The 18,065-nt window shown below is 37.6% G+C and overlaps 1 long non-coding RNA gene and 1 other non-coding gene across 2 annotated transcripts; both read left to right on the top strand.

The window, feature by feature from the left end:
* Positions 1–7,813: 7,813 nt before the first annotated feature.
* LOC141678244 (uncharacterized) lies at positions 7,814–10,735 on the top strand. The gene is made up of 5 exons (XR_012557665.1): positions 7,814–8,237; positions 9,089–9,195; positions 9,513–9,762; positions 9,920–10,004; positions 10,136–10,735. It is a non-coding gene; the product is annotated as an uncharacterized LOC141678244 (long non-coding RNA).
* Positions 10,736–14,645: 3,910 nt separating this feature from the next.
* On the top strand, positions 14,646–14,752 carry LOC141681211 (small nucleolar RNA R71). Its single transcript, XR_012558652.1, has one exon. It is a non-coding gene; the product is annotated as a small nucleolar RNA R71 (small nucleolar RNA).
* The last annotated feature ends 3,313 nt before the right edge of the window (positions 14,753–18,065 follow it).

Below are 18,065 nucleotides of genomic sequence, written 5' to 3' on the forward strand. Positions count from 1 at the left end.
CGGCGTTTCGCGAACGAAACTTTTTCCCTCGCCTTACTTTGAAATGTAGGTTAAAGACCAAAAAGGGTGAATTAATGTATGAAACATTTATGGTAAGTGTGTTAGGCAGTTGGTAAGTCATTCGCGAAGGAATCGCTTTAAAACTCGTAAAGGTTAAATTATTAAAAATGGTGGAGCCGAGGGTACCCGAGTGACTTAAGCGAATCGGTGAGCGCAAAACTAGCATTAGAGTCTAAGTTAGTTAAATCATAGATTTACAAGTGATTTTGGTTTAATTCCAACTTACTTGTTGTTTATAGGTTATCAGACTCGTCCCGAGCCTTTCTCACCCCCAAGTCGCTCAGGCAAGTATTCTATCCGTTATACTGTTGTTGTGATGTATACACTTGTATGTGCATTATCTTGCGATAGATGCATGTTGGTTATTTAGCAAATTCTTGCGATATATTGTAGCATGTGATATGGTATATATGCATGCCTGTTTCATATTCTTGAAATATATATCTGTTGGTTCAGTTGATAATACCTATGCTAGAGGATAGCGGTATCTTGCATATACCCTTAGTATAGGGACCCAAAGGTGAAAATATTTTCTAAAACCGGGAGTCGAGGATCCCGAGTAGATTTTGTATATATATGGATATGGATATATATATATATTTATATATATATGGTTATAGTTTTCCAAACTATTAATCGCAATAAGGTTTATTCGATAACTTTAAACTTTATTATTTATTGAATATTATTTGAATATTCATTCGAGGGCTTATGACTCTTTTATATTATTTATTGAATATTATTTGAATATTCATTCGAGGGCTTATGACTCTTTTATATTATTTATTGAATATTATTTGAATATTCATTCGAGGGCTTATGACTCTTTTATATTATTAGTGAATATTATTGAATATTCATTTGAGGATCTATGACTCCGATTATTTGCTGAAATATATTCTTTATTTTATTAAAGAATAAGGTGTTAATAATCAAACTTATTTTCGATTATTCAAATAAAGATAATACTTTCATATAAGTATATCTTTGGTTATTTAATACTCGTTTCAAGTATAAATTTTAATACTTCTACTTCAATTATTTTTATAAAGACTATTCTTTATGGGAATATTATTTAAATAATAATATTCGGTCATTTTCTAAATATTCTGGGGACTGATTTACTTCATTAAATCAGCTTTACTCCAAACACTCTTTAAAGTGTTTTCGAGTCTTCAAAATGATTTTTAAAAAAGTCAGAGTGGATCCCAAAACTCTTTTTTTTATATTTAAGATCTTCCTTTTAAGGGGATTTAAATACTCGCTCAAAACCTGGGGAATCCGGCTCTGTGGTGTATTTTATATTCGCAACGAGGTTGCAGATTTGGTAAATGAATTGATTACTTGCCCAACGTTCGGGAAGTAAGCCCATCTCATTGAGTCGGCATAAGCGACAGGCCGGGGTACGGTCTATTATTGTGTAAGTGGCTGGGTGGCAGTCCATCAACGCGTGAGGGACCGGGGTACGGTCGAGCGCAAGGTCCTAATGCGGCCAGGGTGATGACCGGTGAGGAATTCATCCATCTACAGTAGAAAAGGTTACTTATTGGTATCTTTGCCTGATCAGCGAGATATCGGGTTTATGCCAAAATTCTTTTCCTTTCCAAAATTCATTGGATGTTTCAAACTCTGTTCATACTTTGCATAACAGAGATTCCAGGAAATGTTTAAAGGGATATATATGTGGATATATATATATATCGGGACTAAATAAAGTATCTCATAACTTTTTCATTCAATAATATTTCAAAGATTGAATCTATTCAAGTCTTATCTTGTGGTCTCATCAGTGGGATGAACTTTTGAAACTGATTATAACTTGAATGGTGGTAGTTCAAGTAGTATTGGGAAAGATATAAGTATATTGGGGTATTTGGTAACCTCATCTTTTAAACTTATATCTAATTAATAATTGTCTTATGAATGACAAAGATTTTCAGAAAAACGTTGAGACAAGGTTAGATATATGAGATCACCTTGCAACGATATTTTTATACAGTTATACACTGGGATTTTGTGTATATTATGCATGGAAGAGGACTTCCAATATTTTGAAAAGTATATATGTATATATACTGAATATTTTGCGACTTCATCGCATTAAGATATCAAACTTGGTTCATTTCTTTTGACCAAGACTTTCATGAGTACTATGAGAAGGCTCATATACTAGTAAGTATATACTAGTAATTATCTTACACACGATAAAAGATTCTAGTAAGTATCCATTTAGATACTTATATTATTGTTATCACTATATATTATCTTGCGAGCTGTAAGGCTCACTCTTGCTTTATTTCTTCATCACACAACAACAGTTAGGAAAGATGGCCAGACTCCAGCAGACCCAGCGTAAGCGCGTGGGAAGCGTCCCGCGTCTTCCCGTTGATGTTGTAGCTGCTATAGCTGCAGAGGTAGATCTATTGTAGATCAGACCATCTACTTTTGAGAATCAATTATGTATAATTATAACTTGTGGCAGATAATGGCAATTAACTGTAAATTTATCAAGTAATCATTTTGGGTTGTAATAACTTTTAAATTGTGGATTCAAAGACTTGTACTTATTTAAATTTCATCTCTGAGACTATAACGGGTTGTGGTGTGTGTTAGTGTGGGGTCACAGCATAAGGTTATTATTATTAATTAAGTGAAGTGATATTGTGGAAAGAAAGACCGTGACGACCCGGATCCCCGACCCCGGATCTGGGGGTGTTACAAGCTTTTATTCTAGACACCATCCTATCACCATATTAGCATCCAAACAATGCGAATTCACATGTATTACTGATAAATGTCTAAAATGCAAACACTACAAAAACACGTTAAAAACACCAACAACTCGATTGCAAAACATTAATCCAAAGCTTTAAGGAGCGTTATAAAGTGTCATAAATGCCACTCAACATACCCCCAAACTTGAATCGATGCTTGTCCTCAAGCATAAATAGACTCAAAGAAAAAGAAATAAAAATGCATGAATGCAAACTATATGAATGCAACGATCCCCATAGAATAACTAAACCAATCAATAAACAACATCTCATCAAATACAGTTATTCGTACAAAGATCAATCAAACCCCACAAACCAACTTACAAGCCAGAAACATGCGTGTGTGCAACTGCTTACAGATATACTATCGCAACTATATCAATAATCATGACTCACTATTTATCAAAGCAATCGCAAGGTTATAAATAGAATAAAATCTAGACTCAAAATAAATTATAACACTTCAACTCTTATATCAGAATTTACATGGATTCATGCTTTTATTCACAACAAAAAATAACACAAATATGCTTATTTGATCGTGCAATGAGTGAGGTCCACAAAAGACTTATACAATAATACCCATGTAGCGAGCGTTAGGTTAGTGGATCCCAGACTATAAAAAGCCTTAGGCAACTAGGCACAAAGTCCCCTAAGAACTTAATAACTCGAGTATTAAAGAGCCCACTTGTGATCAATTATGCATATATACATATATTTTTTTTCCTTTCCTTTTTTTTCACAAATTTCTAAACGAGTGTGTTTCGCTCCATCTCGTTCAACCCTAGACTACTCATATGAAATGAGTCGGCTACTAGCCATTTGACACCTAGCCACAAAAACTAGCAATGAAATCCAATTTTCTGTAATTTTTTTTAATATCCATGTTATTTTATCATTAAGAGAATATCATAAATTTTAAATATAAACAAGCGATTAAACCTCGATAAAAAAAATAAACCATGACCATGATCTAGCCCTCAAGCAACCTATAAGACTTAGTAAAATACAATTGTCTCTAGCACGCAAATCAACTCGATAAGGTTTAACATCACTAAATACGACATCACTATACTAGCATCAATATCACAAATCAATCGGCAAAATCATCTAAGGGATCATGTTATTATGCAAATGCATGAAACTATATGAAACGAACTATCATAAAGACTAAAAAAATAAAAAACAAAAATAAAAAACTACTACATGGCAATTATGCAACTATATGCAACTATACTAGCATGAATATGCAAACTACATGTGACTCACATAAAACACATAAATCCTTAAGTACTACTCCCAAACTTAAAATATTCACTATCCTCAGTGAAGGTAATGGAAAGGAATCAGGCATACCTAATCAGAACCAGGATCATCACTCTCAAGGGGTGGAGTGTTAGGAGTGTCTGGAGGCGGATACACGGAATCCTCACCAAAAACTGGCCACCGGATGTCAACTCCTGTGGCTCTGAAAGCAATCCCCAATGCCTGGGTGAGGTCATGTACAAACCTGCTATGGATGTCATGCATCGCATTCATCCTCCTAACTAAACACCTATACTGCATCGTACTCAAACCAGCACTGTCATATGCTTCCTCTTCCTGCTGCTGCTGAGATCCCGAAGGACCGACCTCCTATCCCAACTGAGCTCTCCATACCGCTCAACGAGCCTGCGAAGTCCCACCAGCATAAGTCTGATCCGCCGGCCTTCCACCTGGCAGATAATCATAAGAATAACCAAGCCCCTTAGGATCGGGCTTCCCACCATACCACTCTGTCATGTTCAACATCGTCGAACTATCAATTGGAGCACTGGGGAGCTGCAGCTGCTTATGTGCGAGCCAACGAACACCAATCGCCACCACAACTTCGTCATAATGGACGCATAGGGTATCGAACCCGTAGTACTCCCTAGAAAGAACCTCAGAATACCCTGATGGATCGCCATCCCAAGATCCACATAGCCTCCCTGTAGAAAACCCCACAACAAACGAGCACGCTCCACAGTAATCTCATGCCATGAGAAGATGGCATGATGTTGGCACAAATAAAAGAATTCCATGCATGTGCAAGCCTGTTAATGTATAAAGCAGGGAACACGGTATACTCATTCGTGCCCTTCTTGAATTTCCAATGAGTCTCAGGCACACACAGGGTAGCAACAATCAAATCTAAGTTAAACTCCTTCGAAGTCTTCTTATTTTAGTTATCCTAATCCTCCCTCTTCTCAGGCTGCTCAATCACCCTACGAATCGCCTCAGCACTGTAGTCCACCGTCATCCCCCTCACTACCGTAAAACCGTTCTTCTCCGCCTTAGCATTAACATAGAACTCACGCACCATACTCATGGGCACAACAACGGGTGTCTCGTAGAAAACAACCCAGCCCATCTCCAAGATCATCTCCAACAACTTACCATCCTTCCCTGATGGCAGAAAACCACGCTCCTTGGCTATAGGCTTCGAAAGCAGCCTCACATACTCCACCTTAGTCTCGGGAGTTGAAAACATAGGCCTCACACCACCTGCACTCGAAGAATCGGTGGTACTGCTGCTGACTTGAGTTCGCTGTCTTTTTGGTGCCATTGAGATTAAAAGAGATTGAGAGAATAGAGTTTGTAAGAGAGATTGTATGTTTGAGAGTTTTGAGAAGTGATGGAGAAGTTTGTGTATAAGTGTATGTATATATAGGAGATTGAGAGAGAATTAGTTATGGAAAAGGAGTTGGAATTGATTATGGGAATAATGGGAATAATGGGTTTAATTTGGAGAGGGAAATCTGGGATGTGGAAGAGTAAAATTCGGGTGGGAATTGATTTTGTATTAAAACCCCCGATTTTTCTCTTAATTCTGCTGTTTTTATTTTTTTCGAACTCAGGACCCGGCGCGGCCACGCGCTAGATCAGCGTGGGCGAGCTCAGTTTCTGCCATTTCAACTCTGCCGTGCGCTAGAAAAGAGCGGGCGCGCCCAGTTTCTGGAATTTTAGCGCGGCCGCGCGCTAGATTAGCGCGGGCACGCCGTGCTACTGTACTTGTAACTGATTTTTTTTTGTTTTTCTGATTTTTTTGTGTTTTTCTCTTTTCTTTCTGCTTCCTCTATCTACTAATGTACAACATACTTGGGTTGCCTCCCAAGAAGCGCTTGGTTTACGTCGTTAACTCAACATAGAATCTTGAGATCAAGTATACAATAAAACGGCACTAACCACCTCACGGTTTGCCGTATCCCCATACTAGTGCTTCAACCTCTGATAATTTACCTTAAATGCTTGGCTTAGATCATTCTCAAAAATCTCCACAGCTCCATGCGGAAACACAGTTTTGATTATGAAAGGCTCGGACCATCTCGACTTCAATTTTCCAGGAAAAAGACGGAGATGAGAGTTATATAACAGAAATTGTTGTCCCAGCACAAATGACTTGAGCACTAAACCCCTATCGTGCCATCTCTTGACTTTCTCCTAGTACATTTTATTGTTTTCATACGCTTGAAGCTGAAATTCTTCGAGTTCATTCAATTGAAGCATTCTCTTCTTACCAGCTGTATCCAAATGAAGGTTCAACTTCTTCAAAGCCCAAAATGCTTTATGCTCAAGCTCCACAGGAAAATGACACCCCTTACCATAAACCAACTGAAACGGCGACATTCCCAACGGAGTCTTGTATGCTGTCCTATATGCCCAAACAACTTCATTAAGCTTCAAAGACCAATCGTTCCTTGATGGGCACACAACTTTCTCTAAGATACGCTTGATCTCTCTGTTAGACACCTCTACTTGACCATTAGTTTGAGGATGGTAGGCTGTTATAATGCGATGATTCACATTATACCTTTGCATCATGGCAGTGAATTTGCGATTGTAAAAATGCGATCCCTTGTCACTGATTATGACACTTGGAGTCCCAAATCTTGTGAATATCTGCTTATGAAGAAAATTAAGCACCACATTCACATCATTTATTGGCAAAGCATTGACTTCAGCCCATTTTGACACATAATCGACCGCCAATAAGATATACTGATTATTGCAAGATGAGACAAACGGCCCCATGAAGTCGATTCCCCATACATCGAAGACTTCAACCTCGAGAAGCACATTAAGAGGCATCACATCCCTCTTGGACATATTACCCACACGCTGGCATTGATCACACTTCAAAACAAAGTGATGCGCATCTTTGGACAATGTAGGCCAGAAGAATCCCACTTGAAGGACACGAGCTGCTGTCTTCTCTCTACCATGATGGCCTCCATAAACAGTTGAATGACAGTCTCGCAAGATTCACCCCGTTTCGCTTTATGGAATACATCTCCTGATGATTTGGTCAGCTCCTTGCCTAAACAAATATGGTTCATCCCACATATACCACTTCACCTCATGAAGAAACTTCTTCCTTTGAGCGTACGACAAGTCAGGAGGCATGATATTACTCACAAGATAGTTCACAATGTCTGCAAACCACGATTCTTCCTCTTGCACTCACTACGCCATAGATGACCTATTTGCACATTTTTGTCCGGTGTTACCTTAGAAAATGTTGCAATAGATATGAAATTATGGAGCTATCACAACACCCAGATTTTGGTGTTACCATAGGCACCGAGACATGTTGCTATAGCTCAATACAGTTATGGTGTTGACATAGATGTCTTCCCTATTGCAACCCACGAAGTCATGTGGGCATAGACGACTGGATAATTTTTTTAAATTTAACTCAAAATAAAATTTATCTTTAAAAATTAAGTGATTTGTAGGAAATTGTTTATGGAGTTTTATAGAAAGTAAATGCACGTAAAATTAATAAATTATTCATATTTTATAAATATTAATATATTTTATTTGAATATATAATTAAATGACTATGCTTTATTAGTTTATAAATATTTATTAAAATTACTAAAATAATTTTTTACTTAGAAGGGCGGCAAATGAAATTTTGGGGAAATATTAAGGGGAAAACAAATTAGGTAAAAACCCACTCTAACTTATCTCTTCATCACTGCATCGCCACATTGTCACTTCATTTAGGGTTTCTCTCTCTCTCTCTCGCCCCCCCTTCCAGACACACTTCATTGACGGTTTCAGTGTTCGTTTTTAAAACTTTTTGTTCATTTAGGGTTTCAGCCGATATTACAGCTCCCCCACAAATTCTCAGCTGACCACCATCTATACATACAGATGGATAAATATATACGCACAATTTATGTACAATCTCACAACTCATCCTATTTTCTAGAGAGAGAAACAAATATACCTTACCAGAAACAACCGTATTTTCATCAGCATCACCGAGTCAAGTCCGATCTGACTCACTGAGTTCAGATTATCTCTTTTTAACTCGTTTTCCTTGTTTGATGAGTTGAAGAATAGCAGGAGATCGATATTTCAACTCATCACATGGTAAATATTTTATTTATTAGCTCGGTTTATTAATTTAACTGTTCCTTTGTTTCATTTTTTTGAATTTTGATTTTTCAGTTTCGTTTTTGTTTGCTGTAATTTGAAATATTATTGCGTGATTTAAGTTTATTATGTTTTAGGATGATTTTTGACTTGTTATGACTTAATAGAGGAAGTGTTTGCGTATTAGAACAATTTTCGATACCTAAGACTGGTTATTATGAATTTGTATAATGAAATGTTCCGAAAACTGATTATTTTGAATTTGTATTATGAAATGTTAAGAAAACAATTTATTATGAACTTGTATAATGAAATGTTAAGAAAACGAAATGGTCTGGTTTCTGATTGAGGAATCGTTGTGTTGATATTGTTTTACGGCACAAAGATAAGGGTTTTTTACTTATGTGACTTTTAGCTGACCAGTGCTTTGGAATGTTTAAACTCGACGTGAAGTAGAGATTGAAGTCGGAATTTTTTTATTAAGATAATTTAGGCACCTGCATTTGCTGCTATTTTATGGATCGTGTAAATCGAAAGGCTTTTTGAAGGAGTCATGGAGTCTAATAAAGGGATTGTGTAAATAGAGGGCTGAGGCTAATAGAAAAATAGTTGGTGATAGGTAAGTACAACTTTTTTTGTTGATTAAGCATAAATTAGTTGCAAGTACTAAGAACTGGGTATTTAATGTTTGTAATCGCATTTGATATTGTGCATTGGTTCTATTTTTGGATTAGGAGCTGTAGGCCTTGTTGTAAGTTCTTGCTGTTTCATCTTCCTGTCCTGTAGTTTTACTTTGTTTCCGGTGTCTGTAAAAATTAATATGGTAAAATTGTCATTCTTGTGATTAGGCCGCGGAAGGAGCAAGAATTGCAGGGGCGATGGAGGAGTGGACAGAAGTATCGAGTGTACTGGCCATATAGATGCCATAATTTCAGCATTTGAATGTGTACATGATGTATGTTCTCTTTAGTGGTTATGATATGACTATATGGTCTCTTTAGTGATGATTCTGTTACATTCTTATAATTTCTCAATTGGTCATGCTAGATAAGCAACATATGTGATCCCACTAAATGCCTTCTTTGTTTCAAGTCTTTTGTAAGCACCAGAGCAATCTTGTAGATTTTGCAATCTGTATCAATTAAAAAAAGTAAGAAAAAAAATATAAGAATTGGGTTGCGCCATGTATACGAATGTACAATAATGATGTATTTGACAAATTATACACCATAATGTTCTATGATCTAATCTTTTTACTCAACATGGTTGTAGTTTGCTAATATAGCTTTGGGTATAGCTGATGCTAATTGGGAAGCGGGATTAAATTAGTCAATTCATTGCAAAAGGTAAGAAAAGGAAAATAGAAGCGACTGATTCAACTAGCTGCAAATTGCGGGTGACCGGAAAATGGGCTTGTACTATAGAGATGAGTTCACTGCAAATTACGACTGATTTATGTTTTTGCTTGGCTTTGTTGCATAGTGGTGGCTCTGAAGAAGTTGGTAGATTACTGGAATTACAGGTATAACCTTGTTATTTATGTACTCTTTGTCATGGTTATCTGAAAATCATTGGCATGTTAGCTACCAGGCAGTAGTTACTGAATCCTTGCAGAATTTTAAAAGCTTGCACTAATCAGCTTGTTATCAGCTTCCGGACTAATCACTGCCCAATTTCAGGGAATTACTTTCCAGGTCTCTGCAAAACACCCCAACTCCATGAGAGCTCGAGTTTAATATCCAGGGGAGCGCGATTACGACAGAGGTACTGCACTAGTAAAATGTACCCCTGTAACAAGATTAGATACCTATAAATTGTACCCCCAACAAGATTAATACTTATGTTTGCGTAAATTGTGATGTTCCTTTGACATTGAATATATTCCTTTGACTTAGGCTAGCATGGAAAATGAATAGAAGAGAAAAAATCTCACATTGTATCAGACGTAAGATATTGTATCAGACGTAAGATGCTACATCATTCGAATAAAACTCCATGTGATGTGAATTATCCTTTTAATACAATTAAATAGGATCTTTCACATCATCCGGGTCTATAAGTTTTATCTGAATGAAGTAGCATTTTACATCTGATGCATTATTAGATATTTTTTCCCCTTACTGCTCTTGGAATATCAACCTCGACGAGTCTGGCAATTTAACAGGAAGCTCTCTGATGAAGTTGCCGAGGTTAAGACACAGAAGCTGATGGTACTCCTCTTATCGGTGGTTGTAGCACTTATACCATTTGTTATCTCTCTTCTACATTATTTTCAAAGATTTGTATGCTTTTGCGTTATCTTGCAAGTTTAGTTCTTAGCAAGAGTACTTGTATTTTTTAAGTTATGTTTTGGTGTGATGGATTGTAATTGTTGGTTGGATAGAATGTAATGGTTGGATGTGTAGTTAAGACTGGTTGGATGAATTGAATTGGTTGTGAATGTTGTTGAATTTATGGGAAATCAAGTATTTGAAAAGTATATTTCAATTTTTTACCGTTCAGGTGTTGTAATAGCCTATTAGTATGTTGTAATAGGGTGCTAATTTATGCACATAAATTTCTCTTTAGCAATATTAAAGGTGTTGCAATAGGGTGTTGCCATAGATAATGTGGGTTCGCAAGTGGGACCCTGCCACGTGTCCTGCCCGCTTGTTCTGCCACATGTCCTGCCACGTGTCATGTTACATGTCATGCTATGTAGGGCCCCACATGTGGGCCCACTTTTTATCAGTTAGTATACCTATTGCAACACCATGTCTGTGTTGCTATATTCTTTAAATTTTGTTGCAATTGATATCTATAGCAACCTAATTTGCTATGTTGCTATAGATTGACACTGGTATAAGGTTAGATACCTATAGTGACGGGTTTAGACCCAACACCGAAAAAGTGTTGCAATACACCTATTTTTGCCTATAGAAACATTTTTAGGGTCTATAGCAACACATTTTTGGTGTTGGTTAAAGCCATCTATGGTGTAGTGACTCCAAACAGCTGCTCATCGGGAAAAGAATCATTTATCAATGTCTGATCCACTGAAGTTGCATTTGGATCTTCCAAACGGAGAGATGATCAATGACTTGATTCTCAATACCTTTTCTGTCCTTGATCTCCAATTCAAATTCCTGAAGTAAAAGAACCCATATAATCAATCTAGGCTTCGAGTCATTCTTTGAGACGGGATATCGAATTGCAGCGTGATCAGTAAAAACTGTCACCTTTGTCCCAAACTGAAAAGATCGAAACTTCTCAAAACCGTAAACGATAACCAGAAGTTCCTTCTCAATAGTAGTATAATTCAGATGAGCACCATTTAGGGTCTTACTTGCATAGTAGACCACATGAAATATGTTGTTCTTTCTCTGCCCAAGAACTGCTCCAACTGCATAGTCACTTGCATCGCATATCATCTCAAAAGGTTCATTCCAATCAGGTGCAGTAATGATAGGTGCCATGATTAAAATCCTCTTCAAGAACTCAAAAACAGCTAGACACTCGTCATCAAACTTGAACGGGACATTCTTCTCCAGAAGATTGCACAAAGGTTTAGAAATTTTTGAGAAGTCCTTGATGAACCGCCTATAGAAGCCCGCATGACCAAGAAAGCTGCGAACTCCCTTAACAGAAATTGGTGGAGGAAGGTTTTCAATGACCCCCACCTTGGCTTTGTCCATCTCAATACCTTTGTTAGAGACCTTGTAACCAAGAATAATTCCCTATCGCACCATAAAGTGACATATCTCCCAGTTGAGAACCAAATTGGTCTCAACACACCTTTTAAGAACGTCGCCCAGATTCTGCAAGCACTCATCAAACGAATCGCCAAACACAGAGAAGTCGTCCATAAACACCTCCACATTCTGACCAATCATGTTAGAGAAGATAACCAACATACATCTCTGAAATGTGGCAGGTGCCCCACATAAACCAAAAGAAACCCTTCTAAAGGCGAAAGTACCAAATGGACAAGTGAAAGTAGTCTTTTCCTGATCTTCCGGAGCAATGCAAATCTGATTATAGCCCGAATAGCCATCCAAAATACAGTAGTACTCATGCCCAGCCAATCTGTCAAGCATCTGATCAATAAACGGAAGAGGGAAGTGATTTTTTCTCGTGGCCTTGTTCAGCTTCCTGTAATCCATGCAAACTTTCCACCCCGTGACTGTTCGAGTATGAATGAGCTCATTCTTCTCATTAGCAACAACAGTGATACTTCCTTTCTTTGGTACATACTTAACTGGACTCACCCAAGAACTGTCAGAAATGGGATAAATGATACCTGCATCCAGCCACTCAAAAATTTCTTTTTTCACAATGTCTTTCATGATAGGATTTTGCCTTCTTTGTTGCTCAACAGTAGGCTTGCTACCTTCCTCTAGCAGAATTTTATGCATACAATAAGAAGGGCTGTTTCCCTTGAGATCTACTATCGTCCATCCAATTGTTGATTTAAACTCTCTCAGAATTCTTAAGAGTTTTTCCTCATCACTACTTGAAAGGTCAGATGCAATAATAAAAGGAAAAGTAGATGTATCACCTAAAAAAACATACCTTAAGTGTTCAGGCAATGGTTTAAGCTCAAGTGTATGAGCTTTCTCAATAGATGGCTTGAGGCGCTTTGGAGATTTGTTGAACTCCTCCATTCTAAGAGATTAAAAAGGCAAATCCATCTTCCTCTTCCAGGGCGAAGCATTCTGATATTGCAATTGCTCATCACCTTCATCATCTTCACTATCGGAATTCCCCAACAAGACCTTTTCTAAGGCATCGGACCTTAGCAATTGATCAAGTTCTGAAGTAACCACAAAACCGACCAACTCCACCTTTAAGCACTCCTCATTTTCCGTAGGGAACTTCATGGCATTGAACACATTAAAAGTTACATCCTGATCCAGAACTCTCATGATGAGCTCACCCTTCTATACATCAATCAAGGTTCGGCCAGTCGCCAAGAAAGGTCTTCCCAAGATTATGGGAATCTTCTTATCCTCCTCGAAATCAAGAATCACAAAATCAACAGGAAAGATGAGTTTATCAACCTTGACCAAAACATCCTCTACAATGGCTCGTGGGTAAGTAATAGAGCGATCTGCCAACTGCAAAGTCATATAAGTCAGCTTTGGATCAGGTAAATCCAACTTCTTGAAGATTGACAAAGGCATCATATTGATGCTAACTCCCAAGTCACATAAGCATTTGTCAAATGACACCTTTCCAATGGTCTATGGAATAGTGAAGCTTTCAGGATCTTTAGACTTCAGAGGTAACTTCTGTTACAACACATCACTGCATTCCTTCGTGAGAGAAACTATCTCTAAGTCATCAAGCTTCACCTTCCGAGAGAGTATACCTTTCATAAACTTTGCATAATTAGGCATCTGTTCAAGAGTTTCAGCGAAAGGTATGTTGATGTGAAGTTTCTTGAACACCTCCGGAAACTTCTCAAACTGCTTATCCAGCTTTTTCTTCTGCAGCCTCTTAGGAAAGGGAGGTGGAGAATAGATCTATTTCTCCCCTGTATTACCCTCAGGAGGAGTGTGTTCAATAGTAGTCTTCCTTAGTTCCACTTCAGCTTCCTTCTGTACTTCTTCCTCAGCTACAACTTCTTCATCCGAACCTTGAGAGTGTTCGAGATTCACAACCTTCCCAGACCTCAATGTAATTGCCTTTACCTGCTCCTTTGCTTCCCCCTTTCCTGGTACTTCAGTGTCACTAGGAAGTGTACCAGGTTGACAATTTATCAAGGCATTGGCAATTTGCCTAATTTGATTTTCCAAGGTCTTGATAGAAACCGCTTGGCTCTTGCACATGAGCCTCAACTTCTCCAATTTAGATTTTTCATTATACTGTTGCAACTGAAGTTGTTGCCTTGGTGCATATTGCGGTTGTTGAAAACCAGAGGGGTTGTACTGCTTTGCTAGATACAGCTGATATGCCTACTGAACCGCATTCGGAGTGTTGCTCCAGCTAAAGTTCGGATGATTGCGGTTGTTAGGATGATAGGTGGCTGGTACAGGTTGTTGCGACGTCTGAAAGTTGCTCACAAACTGAGCTGATTCACTAGAAATGGCACACTGATCAGTCACATGGGCACCAACACAAAGCTCACAGACACCACTGATCTGATTGACTCCATAATTAGACAGAGAATCCACCTTCATCATTAAAGCCTTAAGTTGAGCAGCTATAACAGTAAATGCATCCAACTCCAGAATTTTTGCTACCTTGCCCTGAGTTAGTCTCTGAGTAGGATTCTGGTATTCATTAGCAGCCATCAGTTTGATCAATTCATAAGCTTCATCGTAGCTTTTAGCCCACAAGGCTCCTCCTGATGTTGCATCAAGCATGAGTCTAGAAGTAGCACCCAAACCATTATAGAAATAGTTAATGATAATCCAATCAGGCATCCCATAATGAGGACACTTTATAAGCATCTCCTTATATCGATCCCAAACCTCATATAAAGATTCTCCAGATTGCTGAGCAAATTGAGTAAGTGCGTTTCTGATTGCAGCAGTTTTCGCCATAGAAAATAAATTAGTTAATAACTTTTGAGCAAGATCCTCCCATTTATTGATAGACCCTGGTGGTAGAGAATGTACCCAACACTTAGCTTTATCCCGCAGAGAGAATGGGAAAAACCTCAACTTAATAGCATCTTCAGAAACTCCGTTGAAGTTGAAAGTGTTGCAGATCTCGATGAAATCTCTGATGTGCATGTTGGGGTCTTCTGTCGGAGAACCCCCAAACTGAACTGAGTTCTGTATCATCTGAATCGTGCTCGACTTGATCTCAAAGGTATTAGCCGAGATGGCTAGTCAAACAATGCTAGACTGAATATCATTGATCTTTGGTTAAGAGTAGTCCATCAAAGCCTTTGGGTTTGCTTCTGGTTCTCCCATTGCAACAAGAACTTCTTCTTCTTTCTCAACTAAGATCTCTTCTTCAACTTTCTCTTCGACTATAACTTCTTCCACGACTAGATCTAGTTTTCTCTTACAAGACCGAGAACGTGTATGCATACACACTCGCTAGAGTACCTTAAACACGGCAAGGAATTAAGTAAGTAACAATGTACGAGTCACTAAACTTTAACGACCAATGATGACAAACACATAAACTAAAAATTAACACCGCAGTCTCTGGCAGCGGCGCCAAAAATTTCTTAGGGCTAGAACACGCGCTAATATTCATGCAAGTATACGAGATCGCAAGTAATATAGAATAAATTCTAGTGTTAGGTCACACAACACTATAGAAGGGGGTTGAATATAGTGTTTATACAATCAAATCGATTTTAAACACAAGTATGTAACAGTAATCAAGTTTATTCAATATAATAAGCTCTGTTACAAAGTAGGTTAAACTACTCTCTCCGTGATGAACAATATCACTAAGAGCTGCTAGGTTACAATATATAATCTTCCTCATGAATGATAACACATATAGTGTAAACCTTAAGCTGTGTTTATATAGTACACAGTTACAAGATATCTTCTAATTGATATTGAATATAATTCTGTCTCCTAAAATATATCAATCAGATATTATCTTCTACAAGTCTTCTAGTCTTCTAACTCTTCATGCATATCTTATATTATTTTAGTCACGATCCTTTCCTGTAAATCAGCTGCTTTCCTTATCTGAAGTATCCGCACTGAAGTCCTGATATAAATCCCGACGGCCTTAAGTTCTGATATAAGTTCTGACTTCAATAAGTTCTGATTTCCAGTAAGTCCTGATATTAAGTTCTGAAACTAAACACAACAGATTAGACATGACATCACAAATATATTTAACAATCTCCCCCAAATTGTAAATTATGGAAAATATACAAGTTAATAGATTTGATGATGTCAAAAACATTTAAGTACAAATGTAATAAGAGTTTATTTAGACAACTAACTACAACTTACAGTCCTTGTATCTTTTACCAATTTTACTGAGTCAGTCTGAATCCAAAGTGATTCTTGACAAAGTTTGATATTAAGTTCTCTTCTGCATTCCTCAGGACTTGAGCTAGTGTAGCTTTGACTTGCTTCAATTCTTCATCTTGACTTCCAATCTGGTAGATTGCGGTCCTAAGTGGTGAGATATGATTTCTTTCTAAACCATCACTAAGTCTGATTACTCTTGGATGAGATGAGTCTTCATTATAGCACAAACATTTCTCTTTCAGAATAACCTCAAGTTTAGCAGAATCCTTCTTCATTGGAATTTCACTTCCATCATCTTCAACAATATTTGGAATGAATTATGTAACCCTTGATCCATAAATTCTTGCCTTATCCCTTATGGTCTTCATGATAAAATTTGACCATCTCCTAGTAATCTCAGACTTTATCTCTAAAAGATTATGAAAGAATTGAAGTTCTTTCAGAGATTTGTTCAGCACATCTGATTCTGACATCCGGTATGTTCTTCCATCTTTAAGAAATAGAATAAGCTTTTCTTTGACATTACTTTTATCATGAGCATCCAGTACCACTTGAACAGATATAACCTTGTCAAGGTGTTTCTGTGTAACTTCTTCAAGAGGTTTGTCAGTCAATAAAAATGGATCTCTTGTAAGTACTTCAACTCCTGTCTTGATCTTGGCTTCTTCAGAACCTAATCCAGCTCTGTCTCTTGCTTCTCTGGCTTTCAATCCAACATTCATGAAATCAGATAACAGTTGACTTTTCTTAGGATCTGATAGATTAACATTCTTCTATAGGAGTTTTCTCTTATCAGTAACTATCAATTTGTTCAAATCAACTTGAGCTTTTTCAGAGGTTGATGTCTTGATGACTTGATTAGAATTTTTTGTTTCTTCTGTAGCTTGCTGTTCTTCACTCTTAACAACTTGAGCTATGTCAGAGGTTGTCTTAGATTCTTCAGTTATCTTCCTTCTTTTCAGAGTTTCAACAGTTTCATCTTCAGCAGCTGTATCATCAAAAACTTGAACCATTTTGCACACTGGTTTCATCAGGATTTGAGAAATCTTCATCTCCTGTGTCTTTTTTGGTTCATCAATCTTTCTTTTCCTTTCATCCTTGGGATCAATTTCAACTTGTGATCTTGTCTTGAGCTTTGAAATCTCAGAGCTTTCCTTAATCACAATGCCTTTTACCTTAGGCCTTGGAGGTTTCTTTGCATCAGAAGCTTTAGACTTGAGATTTGTCTTCTGAGCTGCAAATCTAGCTTCTTCCTCCTTTAAAGTCTTTAAATCCATTCCAGGATTATGCTTGAGAAATAGTCTTCTAGCAATTTCTTTATCAAGTGTATGAATCTTGGGATCTTTATAATAGACTGTAGTCTCCCTTCCCTTACGCTTCAGAGTTTGCAGAAACTTCTGAGAGTGTTTACTTCCTCCTTGAATGAGAATATCAGAACTTGATATCAGACTTTGATCATCAGAACTTGCTTTCAGAACTTGAGCATCTACAGCTTCAGAACTTGTCTTCTTCTGTGTGGAAGATTTGCTAGAATCAGAAATTAGTTTCTTTGAAGAAACTTTGCTGCTTTGCCCTTGACCTTGACCCTAGGATTTCCCTGGTTATCTTCTTTATCATCCTTCTTCTTCAGTACTTGACTAGTAGATCATTTGGACTTCACTACCTTCTCCCCCTTTTTGGCATCATCTGGTAGGAGTAGAGATAGAATAAGTTCTACTGAAGATTGGATTTCATTCAGTTGAGCTTATTGAGAGGCTTGATTCTGCAGGACCTCAGTCAGTTGGGCCTGTTGCTTTTCTTGAACCTTCTCAATAGCCTCTACTTTCTCATGAATAGGTCTGATGAACCTGTTCTTGTCCAGCTTGATCATCAGGTTCATCTTATCAAC

Source organism: Apium graveolens, chromosome 8 (genome assembly GCF_009905375.1).
Source record: "Apium graveolens cultivar Ventura chromosome 8, ASM990537v1, whole genome shotgun sequence".
Taxonomy (NCBI): domain Eukaryota; kingdom Viridiplantae; phylum Streptophyta; class Magnoliopsida; order Apiales; family Apiaceae; genus Apium; species Apium graveolens.